This window comes from Pogona vitticeps, chromosome 1 (genome assembly GCF_051106095.1).
Source record: "Pogona vitticeps strain Pit_001003342236 chromosome 1, PviZW2.1, whole genome shotgun sequence".
NCBI lineage: Eukaryota > Metazoa > Chordata > Lepidosauria > Squamata > Agamidae > Pogona > Pogona vitticeps.
Genome location: NC_135783.1, coordinates 157,128,794 through 157,148,431, shown reverse-complemented (window position 1 = coordinate 157,148,431; position 19,638 = coordinate 157,128,794). Strand labels below are relative to the sequence as shown.

The 19,638-nt window shown below is 40.6% G+C and overlaps 1 long non-coding RNA gene across 1 annotated transcript; it reads left to right on the top strand.

The window, feature by feature from the left end:
- The first annotated feature begins 956 nt into the window (after positions 1-956).
- Positions 957-2,708, top strand: LOC144588722 (uncharacterized). Its single transcript, XR_013544410.1, has 2 exons — positions 957-1,225; positions 2,565-2,708. It is a non-coding gene; the product is annotated as an uncharacterized LOC144588722 (long non-coding RNA).
- The last annotated feature ends 16,930 nt before the right edge of the window (positions 2,709-19,638 follow it).

The following is a 19,638-nucleotide window of genomic DNA, read 5'->3' as shown; positions in this document are numbered from 1 at the left end:
TTTTTCCTCCAGAGCTGGGGCTTCTGCTTCTATTTTTTCCTTCTCTGGCATTGGATCCATTCACATTGGGTCAGAAGGATCTAGTGGGGGTGGATCTTTGCAAACCATGGCTTTTCTTTAAATAAAAAAGCTTGGTGCCACCTCCTGAGAAAAAGAAAGAAAAAGAAAATAAAAGTGCAAGAGGAGGAAGAAAGAGGAGGAAATTGCCACATGACCCTTGTTTATAGCTTATCAGCCTCCTGCATGGCTACAAAGAGCTCTGTTAACAAAATGCAAACAAGGCTGTTTAGTCAATTTCCTTCTCTTTCCTCTTGTCTCACTGTGTGGCATGCTAATACAGACAAACATGGAGAAACCCAAATTCCCTGGTGCAACTTCACAGTGAATGAATTCCACATTCCTCTCCTTGTGTAACCCCACCCTAAGTCACAGTGGACAAAGCAGAACCCATGGCCACATGCAGTCTCAAACTCTACTCCACATTTCCAGGGCAATCCCTCTGCTCCCCATACTCTGTTTTTTGTTTTGTTTTTTTTAAAAAAAACATGACACCCCTCTTGTGTCAGACAATTTTAACAAGTTTTAGGTCCAGGCTAATTTAGGCTTTTTGCAAGGCCAGAAGTATTTTCCTGTCCCATCACTTCTAGTTATGAAAAGAAAGGCCATTAAGCATGTCAAAGAAACAGGAGGGGGGGGAAATAGCACCATTTCCCCTCGCCTCACACAACAGAGTGTATTGGGTGGCTCTCAGAATAATAATAAAAAAACAAGAACTTTAAATTTGGAGGGTGGCATGGGATGCCATCCTTCAAAATCCAGGTGTGTTCCCTGAACTTACAGTGTATTGCTCACCCCTGTTCAATATGGAGGCTTGTATAACATGTTTTATTTGTACGGTATTTTATGCTCTTTCCCTCATTTTTGCCATATATTCCCTTGCTTCCTTTCATATTTGACTATTACTCTACCTGCCTCTTCACCACACCAGCCAGTTTACTTCATACTTCTTTCTCGTTGGATTTACCAAGTCAAGAACAGGCCAATTGTAACCATCTGGATATTGTGGCACTGTTAAGTCCCAGTATTCCCTACCACTGCCTATGTTGGCTAGGGCCGATGCCAAAGACATCTGGAAGATAGCATTTTCCCCATGCCTCTACCAGGAGGACTGCAGCAACCAGGCTCCCCTAAAAGCAGGCCAAATTCCATTTGCCATCCTTGACTGGTAAGTAAGAAGCATTAGTATACAAAATATTGTTTCACTAGTTTAAAGAAATGGGAGATGCAAGACTGTTGGTTGTGAGTACAGCCGAATGGCTCCTATGACATCCTGCTCCAGCCTTAGCCTGTGCTCCTTTGTCTATGAGCCTTCTCTGCCCAGGTTTGTGAGGCAATAAATTTAGGAAAGTTCACAGGAACACAGGTTTTGCATGAGTGGAGTGCTTTCCTTTTTTTTTCCAAAATGGTACATGAACACCATTGATCAAAAACGTGGACTCGGAAAACCTGAATAGATAAGGAGTGGGTAGAAGAGACAGATCAACAGTCGCACTGAGAAAACTGCAGATCTGAGGCCTCCCAGTGTCCTCACTCTGAAGTGCAAACTTCCTTACCTGTCAGCAATCAATCAAGCAGTTTATGGAGCTGCAATATTTACACTCTAATTAAAAAATCATAAAGCCAGACCCCTTCAGTTTGTAAAAAGAGGAACTCAGGATCTGCTACTGAAACACGGCGTTAATCAGTAACTCCTAATGATCCGCTCCAAGGCCTTAGAGGTTATATGCTTATTCAGCCACACATTTGCAAACAAGATTATGGCCAAAAGGAAGATAAGTGCAATGGCACAGGACACAAGGAACACACAGCTTCGCTAATGCCATGGTGGAGCCCTCCCTGCCTGCCCTCACTTTTTTTGCATTTTGCTTTTTCGCCTTACCAGATTTCCGAGTCAGTGCATTGATAGCAACATATTTCAGGGAATGTTCATGGGGGTCATTTCCGTGTGCCTAGCTCCCAAAGAAGCCAAATATCATGGCCAAGGAGAAACATCTGCTTTTACCTCTTGCCTGGTCAGAGCTCAAGCTCCATTTGTGCTGATGAAAAATGAGTCCAGCGAGTCCATTTCTGCACGCCAAGTCTTTCTGAATTCATCAGGGAAACAGATGATCTCTGAATCTACAGTGCTTTTCTGCTTAGATAGCCAAAAAACGGGCTCTCTCTGAAACAATGGGGAAAAGCTAAGCTGTACATCAATGGTAATAAAAATTAGGGAACAGTATGTTAGCCATAATTAGAGCACTACATTTTAGATTTAAAGTCATATTTATCATTTTTCTCTGCTGTATTGCTCAACCGACAGAGAAAGTGCTGAGAGTTAGCTCTCTTGGTTCTCTTCTAAATCCATTAGATTCAACAGTTTCTAGTTCCTCCTTAAATTAACTCCATCTGAAACGCAACATTAGGGTCACATGGTAAAAGCATGTTTTAAAATGTCATACATTTTTATGTCATGAGTTCCCACAGACTTACTTGGACTGACATCCTGTTGCTTTGTTACACAGGCAGAAGGCGATGGAGTAATAGTCACTTCACAGGATTTTTCTCACTTACACATGAATGAAAAGACTGGGGCTCTCTTTTTTTCAGCAGAAGTATTATTTTAAAACTGCTGTATTTTCTGCATATTGTGTACATATTTTTATGCACCATACATTAAAGACTGTGTGCATAGATATAAATCTTTCCTCAAAAATTTTGTTTGTCTTGTTTGTTTATATTTTGGGGGGTCCAAACCACTCCTATGGGACATGGTAGTGCAGAAGCCTGTGCTGCAGGGTCAGAAGACCAGCAGTCGTAAGATCGAATCCACGCGATGGAGCTGGCTCCCGCCGTTTTGTCCCAGCTCCTCGCCAACCTAGCAGTTCGAAAGCATGCAAATGCGAGTAGATAAATAGGTACCACCTCACTGGGAAGGTAAAACCCTGTTCTCTAGTCACGCTGGCCACGTGGCAACAGAAACTGTCTTCGGACAAGCGCTGGCTCTACGGCTTGAAAATGAGATGAGCACCAGCCCCTAGAGTCCGACACGACTGGACTAAAAATATCAAGGGGAACCTTTACCTTTTAAACCACTCCTGCAACTTATTCGCAAAAACATTAGTGAAAAATTAATTTTTTTTAAAAAAATGCACAAAAGCTTGGGTAACTCTGCCAACACTTGCTGGGTTAAAAATATTAACTAAAAGGCATGTCATTTGATTAAATGTAGGGGGAAGGGAATAAAAACTGTTAGTGCCTTATGGGGAAGGCCTGAACTGGCATGAAAGGAGGAGACTGACACCTCACCTTTCAAAAAAAAAAAAAAAGTCAAGATCTCTTCTGCACACTCCAGTGATTATGTGTCCCTAAATGAGGTCACCAGGCTGTGGTAGACAGTATCACCATGTTCAAAAAAAGTTGCAGTACAAAGTGAGGGATTTGAGTCCTCAGTACCGAGCCCAACACCATGAATAAATCCACGGCAAATAATTCTTAAATGCAAGGCATTAACCATCTAGGTCAGTGGTTGCCAAACCTTTTGAACTCTTGGCCCCTCCTGCCAAGTGACAGGAGCAGGAGGAGTGGCGAGGGGCGTGGAGCAGAACAGGAAGCCAAGAAGCTCAAAGGTGCCAAAACTTGAGCCAGAAGAGTAGCAGCAGCAGCACCACCACCACCACCACCAGTGTCTCAGCAAAAAAAAAAAAGAGAGAGAGAGGTTCTGCATTGCTCCTGGTTGACCTAGTGGTGCTGCAGGGCACCACAAGAGCTATGGCACACGCTTTGGGAACCCCTGAACCAAGTCAATGTGCCCATGACAGAATGTAAGCCACAACTCAATCTCCATTATTCTTATTTATAGATTGGTAAGTGAGGCTGAGGAATTATTTTCCTAAATCACCCTTTCACCATATGTTGACCACAGAATACTGAAATGTTAGTAGGACCTAGGACTTCCTTGCTGGTAGAGAACAGGATATTGTTAATATTAAGCATGGGATTTCCCCCCCCCCCACTACAACTAACACAGTTCACCAGGAATTCCCCCCAAGCCAGAACATCTAGCGCTTCTTGCTCTACAAGCAGTCAAATCATTGTTACAAAATTTAGAGCACCACTTTGCTTGCATGAGAAATTAACATAACTTCCCATAGTGATGATTCTTTCGTGTCTACTTTCACTGGGTCTTAAATGTATATGGAGTGTTTCCCATTTGTAAGCTATTATTTTGTTTTCTATATTTGCTGCTGTATTCTTATTAGTATTTTGATAGATTTAGTCTCAGTACAAGACCTCAGTGAAGCCAATGGTCAACTTGGAGCAAGGTCCTGCTGCTTCACTGCCACTCTTCCTGTTACTGACCAACTCAAATTTCCTCTGCTTTCCATTACCTGCATCTGAATCTCCACGTCCTCTCAGGAACCTCCTCATTGTCCATTAGATCATCATTAGGCTAGGATATGGCTGTGCACACAGACTTAGTTGTGAGCTGTTTGTCACATGCAGAGAAAAGCTGAAGGGGATTATTCGGGCATCCAAGGCTGCAAATCTATATCCTTTATTTAGGATTATGAAACAAACTACATCTTAGAAGTAAATGTGTATAAGAAAGATCAAATACAAGGTTGAGGCCTGATAACAAGGGTGTGTGGGGATGTGCTCAAATTGTTTTTGTTGCTTTTCTGCTCCAAATAGTTTTTCTCAAGTTCTTGATGTGTGTCCATATGGGAAACTGCACATCGACATTCATTTGACAGCAGCGAGTCTGCTTAGGAGAGATTTGTACTGGAAAAGCCAGCTACCATGGAAAGATGGGGGTCTCTTTTCCATGCTGCACAAAAGTGGGCTCCTTTGAATCTACTTTTGAATTAAAATGGTGGACAGAATCTTATTGGGTTTCTGCAAGATAAACTCCAAATTGCGTGACAGGTGTGCGCCATCACTCCAGCTGTCTGCCACTTGCTTTGTCATGCATTCAGTGACACTCTTGGTTGTACATCAGGCCACGTGACAGCCAGCCGGAAAATTGCAAAACCCTCTTGTCCAATTTTCCTTGTGCACTTGATGTTTTACAATAGGATTCTGGCCAGCGAATCAAGGTATCTCCACATTCAGGAGAAAGGGTTGCAAAAGAGCTTCATGAGAAGCAGAATTTGATCAGCAGAGGAAGCCTGAGTTTCCAGAAGGTGCACCTTCGAAATCAGGTTTCCTTAGTCGTGATCCCTCAAAATTCTTCAGTTTTAACATCTCTCAAGCCCAGCCAGTGTGGACACTGGTCAAAAATGAACCTTTGGAGGCACCCAAGTGGGAAAAGGGTGCAATGTGACGTTGTCATTATGGAGTTAAGGTCCATCAACTCAAAAACTTTTAAGTCACATGGACATTTCAAATTTGGAGGCTGACCTTTCAAAAGCTAGAACTGAAAGACTGGTCCTTTTGTGCTTCTCTTCTCCTTGGGGGATTTCTAGAAGACCTTCCCAGCTGACCATTGTTGAAAACAGAATAGTGAATAAGACAGACTTTGCTCTGATCCAAAAAGAAAGAAAGAAAGAAAGAAAGAAAGAAAGAAAGAAAGAAAGAAAGAAAGTTCTTACATCCATCAGTGTCTAATGATGAAATCCAGCCTTATTTTTATATCTGTTTTGTATTTCTTATTATCTGCTTCAGAACTGCTAAATGTATGACCAAACATAGCCCATCAACATTCCATAATGGCACCAAAAGAAGTAGACCTTCTCAATAACATGAAAACAAGACCAGCAAAACCTATTTATAAAATGATATTTTGATAACAGCCAGTATGGATTCAGGGACATAAAAAGAACTAAAATTATCTAAGTACTTCCTTCTCTTTGCTATTAATAATGTTATTGATTTTGCCAACGAAAGGAAATATGCAAGAATACAACAAGAGAGCCACTTTCAGCACTAGATATATGTATATATAATTGGTCGAGTAATTAAAGGAATGTATCAACCACACCATCCTATGCCTTTCTCAGACACTTTGAGAGAATCTATAAATAGAGAATCCAGTATACGCTAGTCTTTATCCACCAGCAGAAAACAAGCTAAAGAAGATATTATTACATTTATACATTTTATTTTGCTGCCTTTGTCTTGCCTTTCCTTAGGTCAAAATATACTCTGTAAACTCTTTTTGGGCATGATCCTGCTGGTTTACTTATAATTTCCTCTAAAGCCTATGGGTTGGATCCTGATTTTTTTTTTATTCTGCTAGAACAGAATTCCACAGAGAACATTCCCACAGAAAGATTCTCTGCTGGGTCAAAGGCCTCTTGCTGATGAAAGGTGCTGTTCCATCAGCAGGAGGCTTTTACAGGAACCAACTTCAGGTATATACTATAGAATCAAATAAAGGGTAGGGGCGGGGAATAGCTTTAGTGCTTAGAAGTGGCCATAGATGCCCTTAGACTTTGAACCTGAGCAAATGAATGTGTTGTACATATTTTGTTACTGTAACAAAATATATATGTACACCATGTGTACACCATATACATGATATACATATATACACTCAGAAACTGAGGCCCTGCCTCTGTTTCTGAGTGTAACTGGTGCCCCCAGAGGAAGACATCTCTTCAAGACTGCTTGATTTATTTGCTTAACCCCACATTGCTTTGTTTATCTTCTCAATAAAGGTTCATTGGACACTGAAAGTGCTAACTTGTTTTGTTTAACAGATATATTCCATCAGTTTCCTACTTCATCCACTGTGTCAAGCCATTTTCTTTAGTGCTCATGGACTCACAAGGTGAGAGAGAAATCAAGAACTAACCTAATTTAATCGGCCACATTCAAGAAGAAGCTATTTCTTTTATATGTGTATATGTGTGTATACATATGTGTATACATTGTATGTATGTATGTATGTATGTATGTATGTATGTATGTATGTATGTATGTATGTATGTATGTATGTATGTATGTATGTATGTATGTATGTATGTATGTATGTATGTATGTATGTCAGTTGAGAGCTGTGCCCAGGGTAACTTTTTTTTCTGCCAATGATTTTAGAGTGAGGATACCCACCCATGAGGGCATCTGATGTTTGAATGTGCCCAGATACTCTCACATTCACTGTTCTCCTTGATGAAGTGGCAGATCCAAAAAGGGTCACCATACTCATGTGACTCAAGCCGTGACTGCATGATCAAATACTTCAGGATTTCTTGCAGTTAAAAATATTTTTTTGCTGGTCACATGATGTGAAAGCTGATTTGAATCACTCCAGCTCTTTTTGCTCCCAATGTCACTATTTTTCTCTGCTGCTGGGGATTTTCTACTTTTTTCAAGCTGAAATTATTTGAATTCACCTTTTCCCATGTGATCAGTTGATTTATTCTTGTAAGGATGAGAAGCGTATCTGTGGATGGTGTTTCAGTAACATAGGCAGTTGGGTTGTGATGTTGAGGACCACAGGAACACCTGTCCCCACATTCATTCCCCCCTAAGCATCTTCCTTTTAAAAAAAAAAATCACATATATGAGAATACTATTAAATTACCTTCTTTTGAAAGAGAATATATTACTTGGGAAAGAGTCTGAGAATGGTAAAAATTACCATGGGAGAAATTTTTCGCACAATACTAGTGCAAAACAGTCTAAAGACAAACTGTATTGTAATAACTCCAATATTCAAGACGTTAAAGTATGTATGTATATACTGTATGACTAAGTATATTTTGTTGTAAGCCGCTTAGAGTGGTCTTAATTGACTAGATAGGCGGGATATAAATAAATAAATAAATAAATAAATAAATAAATAAATAAATAAATAAATAAATAAATAAATAAATAAATAAATAAATAAATAAATAAATAAATAAATAAATAAATAAATAATACTTTATCACTAGTCTTGATATACTGGTACAGTGCTAGATTACCTCCAGACAAGAAAGAAAGAAATTATGAACAATTCAATGCTGAATCTGTGGTATGTGGCATTTCTGTACATTCTAAGAAGAACTTTGGAACATTGCCACCTTTTCCAAAATATTGTACAACCTTTTCAAAGCTAAGTAGCTTGACAGTGAACCATAAAAGGATCAGCAGAGGCAGGACCAGAGGAAGGAAGGAAGGAAGGAAGGAAAGAAGTGGGGATACAGGGTGAAATATGAATCGCATCACATTGAGTGTGGACACAACTCTCAAATCAATCCATAGCCCCTGGGTGAGCACTGACAGTGAATTCAGCTGTAATATAGGATGCAAATCAAATCACAGACAGTGTAGTCACAGCCTCACTGTAATCATGAGACATCCAGAGAGGTGGACTCTATTCCACAAAAGTGTATGCCACAATAAAAGTGGCAGCCTTTAACATACCAGAAGGCTCTTGGTTAATTCACCACAATCATAAATACCAGTTTACAAGGCATCCTCCTCTGTTGTGGGAGCCTGCGTGACTGAAGCGCAAACACAGCAGAAATGGAAACGAAATGGCTGAAGTGGCTCCTTGGTCAACTCGACAGCTCATAAATAATACCTCTCCAGAAATTAATTTAATGAATATCCTTTTCACAGAGAATAGATGGCTCGTTATAACACTGTCAAAAGCTAACATTCATTTAATGGTGAATACAGTTGAAAGTTTTTCATGACAACAGCGACCATGAATAGGTTTTTAAAAGATGGAGGGATTAGTGGCTATTCACTGCGAAATCCAACAATGCATATGTTTTCCTGTACGTACCTAGGACTGCTATCTTGAGGTATGTAGCTATCAACATGTTGAACAACTTCTTAATCTCCTTGATTCAGCTGCTTGGCTCCTGCTAACAGATGAAGTGCTGAAACAGATATTTTCATTGGTGTGTGCCCATGAAACATTTTTTTTCAAAATACACATGTATGCATATGCCCATAAATACAGCTTGGTTAAAAAAAATCTTTATATAGTGCATCAGCTAAATGTAGATCTCTGGGCTGTTTTTTTTATTTTTGTTTTGTTTGAATAATTGACTCTGTTCAGTTAGACACCTTGATTTATGAGTATTTCTAGCCACATTTATTCATAACATATAAAAAAGAAAGAAAGCTGTTGGTGGATAAGGTGAAGGAAAATGCTTAGTGGGATAGAGCAGCCCTTGCTTTGATTTTCATTTGAACTCGGCACCACAACTGTGTGTCATTTAAATGGGGGAGAGGGAAACAGCAAAAAAGAACGGCAACCATGAATCATTCTGTGACCCAAAACCATATCTTTAAAAAGTTATTTTTTTGGATTACAGTCTCCAGATCTCCCTAGCCAGCATCGCCACTGGCCACGCTGGCTAGGGATTCGGGAAGTTATACTCTGAAAAACATAGCATCGGCACAGCATTGGCAATGCAATCCAGTCAAGTCACAGGGGATCACATAAGAGGCCATGTGATCACTGGACATCGGTGCCATAATCCAACTTTGGCTCCAAGATTAAGTGCCTCAGCAATGCTGAACCAACAACTAATTTCCTTCCCCTTCTGTAGATATACAAAGACCATTTTGCTACTGGGCCCAAATCACGCACTGTAGAAGTCCTAGCAAAATGCAAGCCATAAAGCCATTCTGCATACAAAAACTTATTGAATAGTTGTAAAGATCTAATGCACGAGTGTGACTGAATAGAGTGGTGTTCCCATTTGAGTCTACAGATTAAAGTTGCAATAAATACTTGCAAATATTGGCCAAACATGAGAACATCATCAAATTGAGACACCCCCTGAAAAGATCATCAACTGCTATGTTGTATAAAGAAGCCAAATATTTTCTGAAGGAAGGAAGGAAGGAAGGAAGGAAGGAAGGAAGGAAGGAAGGAAGGAAGGAAGGAAGGAAGGAAGGACAAAAAGCTTCTCGCACCTTTAGGAGGAAAAAACTTCTTGTGTTCTGCACAAAAGCATGCCTATATGAGAAACAAATAAGAACTCTGATAATCTCACTCACCAGAAGAAACATTTTTTAAAAAAATTGAGTCTTGCTAACAAGAACTAATAAGTAAAGTTGTTTAATCCAACTTCATGCATTTGTGAGAATATCTGAAGAGAGTTATGTGTGTAGGATATTTTTAGCCATAGTTTTTCAGAGAACCTTAGTTTTTTTTTCCAAGGGTCCCACCTGCAAGATCCAAACCCTCTTGTCCCAATTCGTATTTTCATTCCATCTTTATATAACATCTGAAAAGAGATTGCATGCTTCCTTTGGAGGAATGCTTTATTGATTCTTTGAAGTGGAACAGCTTGTTTTCCTTTCCATTCTGCCCTCATTCCTCCTGGATCTGAGGTGTGGTCTTTTGTATGTCAGAGAGGAGAGAGAAAGAGAAATATATAAAAGATCCATGAAATATATGGTATCGTAGCACTTTAGCATAGCTATCACATCTATATAAGATATGCTATAAATAGGTGCTAGCTTATTGGATTTACATCACTGAGGGGAACCAATTTTAGCAAAGCAAGATACTCTCTCTACCCAAATCATTCCTCCTTTTTCTTTCCCTCCTACTTTTTTGTATTTTAATTAGGAGAATTAATATTCCCCTAATTCATGTAGCATGTACTATCCATGAATTTCCATGAAATGCATGCTAACAATTTTCATGAGATATACACATGTTTTCATTTTCTTGTCACTTCCTGTAAAACAGGGCTGTTTGCTTTGCTCACTGATAGGGTGTGATGTGTAGATAAATACAGTGGTATCTTTTAAATTATCATTTTTATCTTGAACCCGCAAGAGACAGGAGATTTTAGAGGTCACTCACAAAAATATTGCTCTTCAGTGCACGAGCCTGGGGTCCTTGTGGGGAGGGCAACGCTGATGTGATGATGGGACATGGAGGTCTTCCCTAAGTGCATTCAGAAAGAGAGGTCCGTGGCAAAAGAGGAGGTAGGCCACTGAAGATCTGTTCAACTGGAAGAAACCAGTAAGTAAGGCTCAGAAAGGGCCGTTTTGGGGGGAAATCAAGGGATGCCTCAGACCTACAAGATCCCAAGCCCTGCTGTTCCTCAGTTATTGTCCCAACTCTACTGGGCAACTGGCATATTTAATTCTTCCCTCCTCTATTGTGGTAATGGCAGAGATGGGGAAAATATGAAAACAGCCCTTTGTGGTGATAGGGGGCAAGAAGAAGAAGAAGCCATTTCTCCCTATCTTCTGCCCTCATGAGCACGAGCTGATAGCAGTCAGGAACTGGTGGTTTGCTCACCCAAGAAATCTCATCAGCACAATCTTTTCAGGGTTGCAAACCCCAGAGCCCAAAGATTCACTCATTGTTGTCGTTTAGTCGTTTAGTCATGTCCGACTGTTCGTGACCCCATGGACCAGAGCACACCAGGCCCTCTTATCTTCCACTGCCTCCCGTAGTTGTGTCAAATTCATGTTGGTTGCTTCGATGACACTGTCCAACCATCTCATCCTCTGTCATCCCCTTCTCCTCTTGCCGTCACACTTTCCTAACATCAAGGTCTTTTCCAAGGAGTCTTCTCTTCTCATGAGATGGCCAAAGTACTGGAGCCTCAGCTTCAGGATCTGTCCTTCCAGTGAGCACTCAGGTTTGGTTTCTTTTAGAATTGATACGTTTGTTCTCCTTGCAGTCGTGGGGACTCTCAAGAGTCTCCTCCAGCACCACAATTCAAAAGCATCAATTCTTCGGCGGTCAGCCTTCTTTATGGTCCAGCTCTCACTTCCATGCATCACTACAGGAAAAACCATAGCTTTGACTATGTGGACCTTTGTCAGCATGCTGAGGTCTCTGCTTTTTAAGATGCTATCTAGGTTTGTCATCGCTTTCCTCCCAAGAAGCACGCATCTTTTAATTTTGTGGCTGCTGTCTCCATCTGCAGTGATCATGGAGCCCAAGAAAGTTAAATCTGTCACTGCCTCCATATCTTCCCCTTCTATTTGCCAGGAGGTGATGGGACCAGTGGCCATGATCTTAGTTTTTTGGATGTTGAGTTTCAGGCCATTTTTTGCACTCTCCTCTTTCATCCTCATTATGAGGTTCTTTAATTCCTCCTCACTTTCTGCCATCAGAGTGGTATCATCTGCATATCAGAGGTTGTTGATATTTCTTCCGGCAAGCTTAATTCTGGTTTGGGATTCACTACAAAGTTGCAAAAAGTGACTTCTGTGGACTATAACTCCCAAAATGCCCCAGCAAGGACTTCCATATTTTGGGAGTTACAGTGATAAAAATAACTTTTGTTCCCAGTAGAGCATAATGTAAGCCAACATTGAGATTCAAAGAATTTGCCTCTCTGCTGCTGTGCCCCCTAACCAGCTTGAAAGGGCCTTGCAGGGTAGCATCCTGTGCACTAAAATTGTTCCCCTCTCTCTGGCAACTTGCTGCTGGAAAGTCTCAATGCCAAGGCTGTCCTTTCTTGCTTTTAATGAAATTCCTTTCTATTTCTCCAGGTATGACTCCCCTTGGACACTCAGGGCATATTTTCTCCTTGAGTTAGGACAGCTTATGACAAATAATGATGAGGAATCAATAGACAGGAGGGAAATATTGGGTGAGAGGCTGAATGAATCTCAGAGATAAATTATTGACCACAGACAGGGCCCCCTTTTCTCCCTTTCTCTTATGTGTTCGTATTCCATCTCACTAACAACCTGAAAGAAAATCAAATATTTTGTTTGGGGGCTTCACTAATATCAGCAACTTTTACTATCTTAATGGCATTTTTATTGATCTCAGCTTTAATGGGAGCTGTATATATTTGATGTTGGTCATTTAAAGTAGATGTGAGTAATAGACTTTCCCAGTGTGGCTCATAAAGCAGGCCCTTGTCTGGCAAGCAAGAGAAGCAAAGCAAAGCAGAGAGAGAGAGAGAGAGAGAGAGAGCATTTAATCTACTGTTCTACTGCAGTTATCAGGGGCTGCGACTTGTGGGGGGGGGAGATAAAATGTAAAGGTTGGCTCCTTTTCCTTCCCCCCACCCCAGCCTCATGTTGAGTTTCGGGCACACTGGTCATCAGCAAACGAACAACAAAAGGCCATTGGCGCAATGACCTTGGCTGTGGCATCACGCACTGGAGGAAAGAAATGAAGCCATTAGACTGAGGCGGGAGAACAGGTTATAAATCAAGCCATTTCCAATAAGCTGCCGTAATGGTCATTCATCATTGCCAGCTACGGCGCACAGCAGACCATGGAGACATTGGAGGCTGCTAAAGCTGAGACATAAACAATAATAATCCGGGCTTGATGTTTCAGCCCTTCAGGAAATTTAGGAACATTTGCTTTTCTTTTGTTTGTCAGAGGTGATATTTAAAGTGTAAGACGTAATAAATAGAGGATAGTTGACATCGGTACAGTTTACAAGCACGGCATTGTGGGTGTGATTAAAGGGGGGGAACAGTGGGAAGGGGGAGGAGGTTAGAGAGGGAATTGAATATCAAATCTATCCTGAGATCTGAAATATGGCCCACTCCTCCCAGCATGATATGTTTAACACTTTGGATGGAGGAAGCCTGGGGTCTTTTCTCAGAAAACAAAAGACAGATTTCCTTTCACACCTTTTAAGGCTGCCTTGCACCGCTGCTCAACGAGACACATTTTGTGAGGGTCAAGGGAAAACAATTGATATATGTAATTAGGTGACATGTGGAGACGGAGGATTAGCTATGCATGGGCTGTACATTTTAATAACATTGTATTGATTATTTCTAGCAGCATCAATGTTACACCAGATGAAACTTTGATAGCAGAATGCCATAAGGGGAATCTAAAAGCAGAATTTTGTTGTGAACGCCACATGAAAACAAACAGATGAACTGACCAATGTATACGCAGCCCTAGCATTCCCATAAAATAGTTTTGAACATTTTTCAGACATTGGCTAAATGTAGTATATAGCAAGACCTTTCTTTGCTAACGAAAACAGGAATACAGGTAGTCCAGTATTTTTTTTTCTGTATATTAAACTTGCTACTCCTTGGTTAGTGTTGTATGCATTTTAGGCCACACCTTTGAGTTTCCAGCATACACATTTATGTGCACAGGGGACATGGACTATGCTTAGTCTGGTAAAATGGGACAATAGTGAAGGAGAGAATGCATGTGTGTGAGTAAGTACATTACTCAGCTTTGAAACAGATACAGGTGGAAAGAGAAGAGGGTCAAGACATTGCTAATTTGTGGGAAGTGTACTTTTTTATTTCTTTGTGTAAATTAATGGGGTGTGTGCGGGTGAGGCAGTATGCTGCAGGTATGCAAGAGCTGTTGCTTGTGTGTGCCCCTATTTGCATTTGTAATGTTTGTTGTTATTCTGTGCTTTCATCTCTGACTTATGGCAACCCTATAAATGAGGAATATCCGAAACTAGAGATGGGCACAAATCAGAAAAAGTGTGAGTTTTTAAAAATCATGATTAATCAATGTCAAAAATTCACGAATTATGAATTAATGATTATTTTCTGATTAATGATGAATTAACTTATGAATTCAATTTTTTTTACTTTTCAAACCCTATATAAAAGCCCCATCAGCACCTAGAGATGCCAAGTTCACAAGGAGGCTTTTCCTGACTCTTCTCTACAATCCCTCCATGATTGGTGTCAATTGGGTTTCAGACGTCCAAGTTATACACTCACAAGGTGGATCCCCCAGGAATGTGCCCTTCAGCGGCTGGCTTGGGGAAACCCAATCTTCACCAAAATTGGAGGGATTGTAGAAGAGAGTCAGGGAAGCCTCCCTGTGAATTTGGTGTCTCCAAGTGCCTTGACGGTCATTTTATAACCAAACAAATTTTTAACAAAATCACAAAAATTGGTTGACTCTTGATTTGTCAGGGGCATTGATTTCTATGAATAAGAAACGCTGAGTAAACAATTTTTTGAACACGTTTGATTATTTGGTTTTTTGAAATTCATGCCCACCTCTATCCAAAACAACTAAACACAATCAGAAAATGTCTTGTCCTGAACAACCCTGCTCAGGTCTTCCAAACTTCAGCCTCTGGTTTCCTTTAGGGAGTCAGTCCATCTTGCATTTGGTCTTCCTCCTTTCCTGCTGCCTTCCACCTTTCCCAGCATTGCTGCCTTTTCCAGCTTTCTTACAATGTTCCCAAAGTAGGAGAGCGTCACATTCAACTTTGTTTGCCTCCAGATATAGTTCAGGCTTGATTTGATCTATGTCTAAACACAGATGTGTAACGTGCATGTATTAATGTCCACTTTGGCCCCTGTCTCTGTCAGCCTTAGCTCTGTCCTGTGTCGACTGCTGTGCCTTCTGCCCTACCAGCCATAACAGGGGCCAACAGCCCCCGTAATTTAACCAGAATGAAGGCACATCATGTTCTACCTTTACTCAGTAACAGCGAGATAGAAGGAATTCCTTGCGTCTTCCTTCTCGCCTCATGAAACTGCACAAGGCCAGAATCTTTCTTTTTATTCCTCATGCTGTAAACGCTAATACCTGGCTTAAAATTATATTACAAGCTATTAATGCATACAGAGAGTTGGGGAGGATTTTATAACCCGCAAGAGATGGCACTCCTGGGTTATGATGTCATTCAAAGCCACTTGATAATATACTGCAACTAGCTTGCAATATTCCAAGAGCAGCTATTAAACTAAATATAGACAAGGAACATGTTGCTACAACAACACAAAATATTATGAACAGCAATTCTCAGTCATATACTCCTGCAAGCTGTATTCTTTGTTTAGTCGTACTGTTCCCCCTACCAATCGCCCCACTACCTAAATGGTGAAATCTATAACTTAAAGGCAAGGGGTATTTCGGAAACGATCACTCTTGCAAGATGTTTATCTGGGGGTAACATAAAAATCTAAGCCGTGGGAAGGGAGGGAGGGAAAGAGAGCAGATCTGAGGCAGGAAATAGAGAAAAGAAAGAAGGCCAAGGAAGACAAATCAAGTGGTGAAGTAATCCAGAAAGAAAATGATGTATGTAAACCACAGTCCTCCAAGCCTGATATAAATCAGTTGCAGCCGTTCAAGATAATTCAGATGCATTAACTTTTCTGTCTCTACCAACATTTCAGCAATAAAAGAGAAAGCAAATGTAAACACTGGTTCCTACACTTTAGCAAGTCACCATTAGCAAAACAGAGTGCTTTTAATTACATTTCCAGAACAGGGTATGGACTGGGTGACATGTTATACTGGAGATCAATGTGAGCAAGAGCAATTTTTCTTTTCTTAAAACCCCTGAAAGCCATCAACAGTTGCCAAGCCTTGTTAGAAATGGTTGGATTTAAAGCTTTGCATGGGCTGCTTTATCAAATATGTTTTATGATCTGCAATGGCAAAGACACAATAGTTACTATCTTTCCAGAGACAGATTTCAACCACCCCCTCCATAGACTGTATGCAAGGAGGACTTTGTGCTATTGAAAACCAGTTGCTGAATCTTCCACTGGCTACTGAAGCCCCATCACAACCTGCTCTTGAACAGCATGGGATGTGGCATGAATAGCCGGAATGACTCAAAAGTCACTCCTGGGCAGACATACCTCTCCCTCTGTTCTCCCATGGGAAAGGGCTTGAACGATTTTCCTTGTCTGAGGAAAGGGACAACGTGGTTTCCTCTCTTAACCAACTCTTCCTTTTCAGCTAAAGCAATCAAAATGTAGCAGAAATCAAGCTTTCAGGGCTTATACTTCAAGTAGATTTGATATTTTCAGGTAGAATAGCAGGTGTTTGATAGCAACTTAGGTGTGAGAAGTGGAACCAATAAACACACAAAAAATGGTATAGAATTGTAAAACTTCCAAAAGTAAATTAGAAGAAATGCATTTGGGAACTCACAGCTCATATCACTATTGATTCATTATGCTGATATTTTCTTCTCTCATCGACATATGATGTTCATGGGGCTGCACTACTATTGGCTAGACTGCTGGAGACTGAAAACTTTTGCTGTAGAACCAACTCACCAAATTCATGAGACTTGACAGCAGGACTAGGAAATGTCTTGAGCTTGTAATCCTCTCATGTTCTCTTCCATTGCTGCTTCTGTATGCATTTTACCTTACATTAAGGAGAAAAAGATAATCAATGGCTGTATAATGTCCTTTGTCAGGTAACAGTAGGATCCCTCGGTCTTACTCATGGTAAGCATCATGTTACGTGCCCTGGATGTAAATGGCTCCGAGACTTGACAAAGTTGAACACACCTCTTATATGAAAGGTCCCAAAATGACACCCGGGATCATTTGCCATTTAGTTCTCCAGGAGAGAAGAAAGCTGAGAGTATCAAAATAAGATTTTGGGAAATTGGAGTGTCTTGATAGATGGGGAGAAGATGTCCTAAATGGTCAGAATTGGAAGTGGAGTCTATTCCTGATCACATTAAATGACATTCAATGAAAAGTTTCTTCCCTTATGCAACTTAAAGAAAACCTCAGAACCCAAAGGATATTTCTAAGAGCTAGAAGGGTGGTATTGGGGAGAAAATTTAGAATCCTTGTGCCTTTTGCCCAGTAGTTCCCAGACAGAAGACTTTCTTGAGATTTAACCCAAGACTATGGGAACAATTGCTTTTCTCACTGCAGACCTGGAATGGCAGAAACTTTTCTAAACCATTTATCCCATGGAAATAGTGAAGCCACATAAGCCCTACTGAGGTGAGATAGCTGCCGTACAACCCAGTCTGTGATCCTGGGAGGATAAAAAGCCCTCCCCAGTGCATGCACTTTGTTTTCAAATTGTGGCAGAAATTCCCTGTAAAGAAAGGGGGTAGTTCATTCCAGGTCCCACATTTATAAAGTGCATGTTATCTGTAATATCTGGAATGCTGAGAATGCCCCTTCATGGGGATGACACTGGTGGGGGAAGCAGTCCTCCTGTAGGGTGGAATTCTTCCCTTACATTCTTCCCGTTACATTTGCAGTTGAATGGCTGTCCTAATATTGTAGTGAGGAATAACAAGCGAAAAACCAAAACCACTCCCAATAATACACATCCCTGTAGTTTTGCAGGGAATCCAACTTCCCCCATATTTTTCTCTCAGCTTGGCAGTTTGATAGGAGTTGGCTGAGAGCACTCTGCCAGGCATACATATTTTATGGTTTGTCTAAATATTCCCTATTATAATTAAACATTTGAGCATGTTTTAATACAAATGTAATAGATCGCTCTCTTTTTTTTCCTGATGAGCTGTTGTTTAAATCCTCAGTGATCATAAATATTTACGAGGCATTTATAAATAAAATATTAATTGCTCAAAATGACATTTTAATATGGTGTTAAACGTCTAAGGAACGCTGGGCTACATGAAGAAATCTCAGGCTGGGATTTGTGAGTTCAGAAACAGGGATGGCATCAAATCAGAATGTTGTGGATAAGTCCAGCCTCAACAATGTTTGTTTTTGAGACCTGTCAGACAGGGAGGGAAAACAAACAACAGAAAGATATCTGCTATGATGACTGGTTCCTTTCCCTTCCTTATGCCTAATGCAATGATAAATAGCAAGATCCTGTAGGAACTTCCTGGAGTAGCTATGGCTCAGCCTGGTGTGAACTTTTTAAGATGTATTCATTCTATTGTTTTAAAGGAGTCTACAAAGTTACCGGGCCAGGCATATTTTTATTGGCTGCATACTTAATTCATCCATCTTGAGCCTGAAGAAAAACAACAGTGTCTTTCTAATATAATGAAAAGGTTTCCTTGTTAGGTTGCCTGGCGGACCTCAACACAGATGGGACTCTATTCACATGTTTGAAATATTTATAAATAAATACTTTTACAACTCCAGAATGGATTGCAGCTTAAGATGGGACAGGCATATTCTTTGCCCCCTGCCTGATATGCTAAGCAGTGGGTCAATTCAGAAGACCATGCAGTGTTTACAAGTGTACATGTACTGCCTGTACTTTGCAGAATGATCATCACATGATAGGCCTTGATCTGACATCAAGTGCAACTTCAGTCTTCCTACAGGCATACAAAAAGTTAACAGTACTGTACTGGCATGAATTCTCCTGCAATATCACCCCCACCTGTACCACCAATATTCTGCAAAAACGCCATTCTTTAGAAGCAGTTAAAGTCTACCACCAGGAACATGGGTCACAGCAGGCTTGTGTGTGGCCACTGAGAAAATGAAGCCGTCACTGTAGCAGACAATGCTCTGATGGGGGAAGTGTCATTTCCCCCCATTCCCCATTACAGCGGGGGAAATGGATTGGGTCCTCAGTTCCAGTGGTTTGGGTCCACACTTGACAATAGAAAGGAAAGGAAAAGACCGCAACCCAAATTTATTTGCCAGAATCCTGTTGGTTTTTGCACAAACCAAAAATTGCATAACTGGTATCCTTGATTGTGTTCTCTCTCTGTAGCATGTTCAGACATGCTCCCAGATGCTTGACTGATTGCTTGACTCCCAGGCATGCAACAAATGGTGAGAAAACTGCAATCCCCTGCGATATTCCCAATGTGTACAATTATTCTGCAACAATTGTATTTTTACTGATTCATTTGTTTTTGGAATGCATATCACTCCTTATTGCCAAAGGTTCAGGCATCCCAAAAGAGCAAATATCCTTTTTTTCTCTCAAACATACTAGCCTTCTTCCTGCCATTAACAGGTAAAAACAAAAATAAAAGTAACGAATTAGAAAAA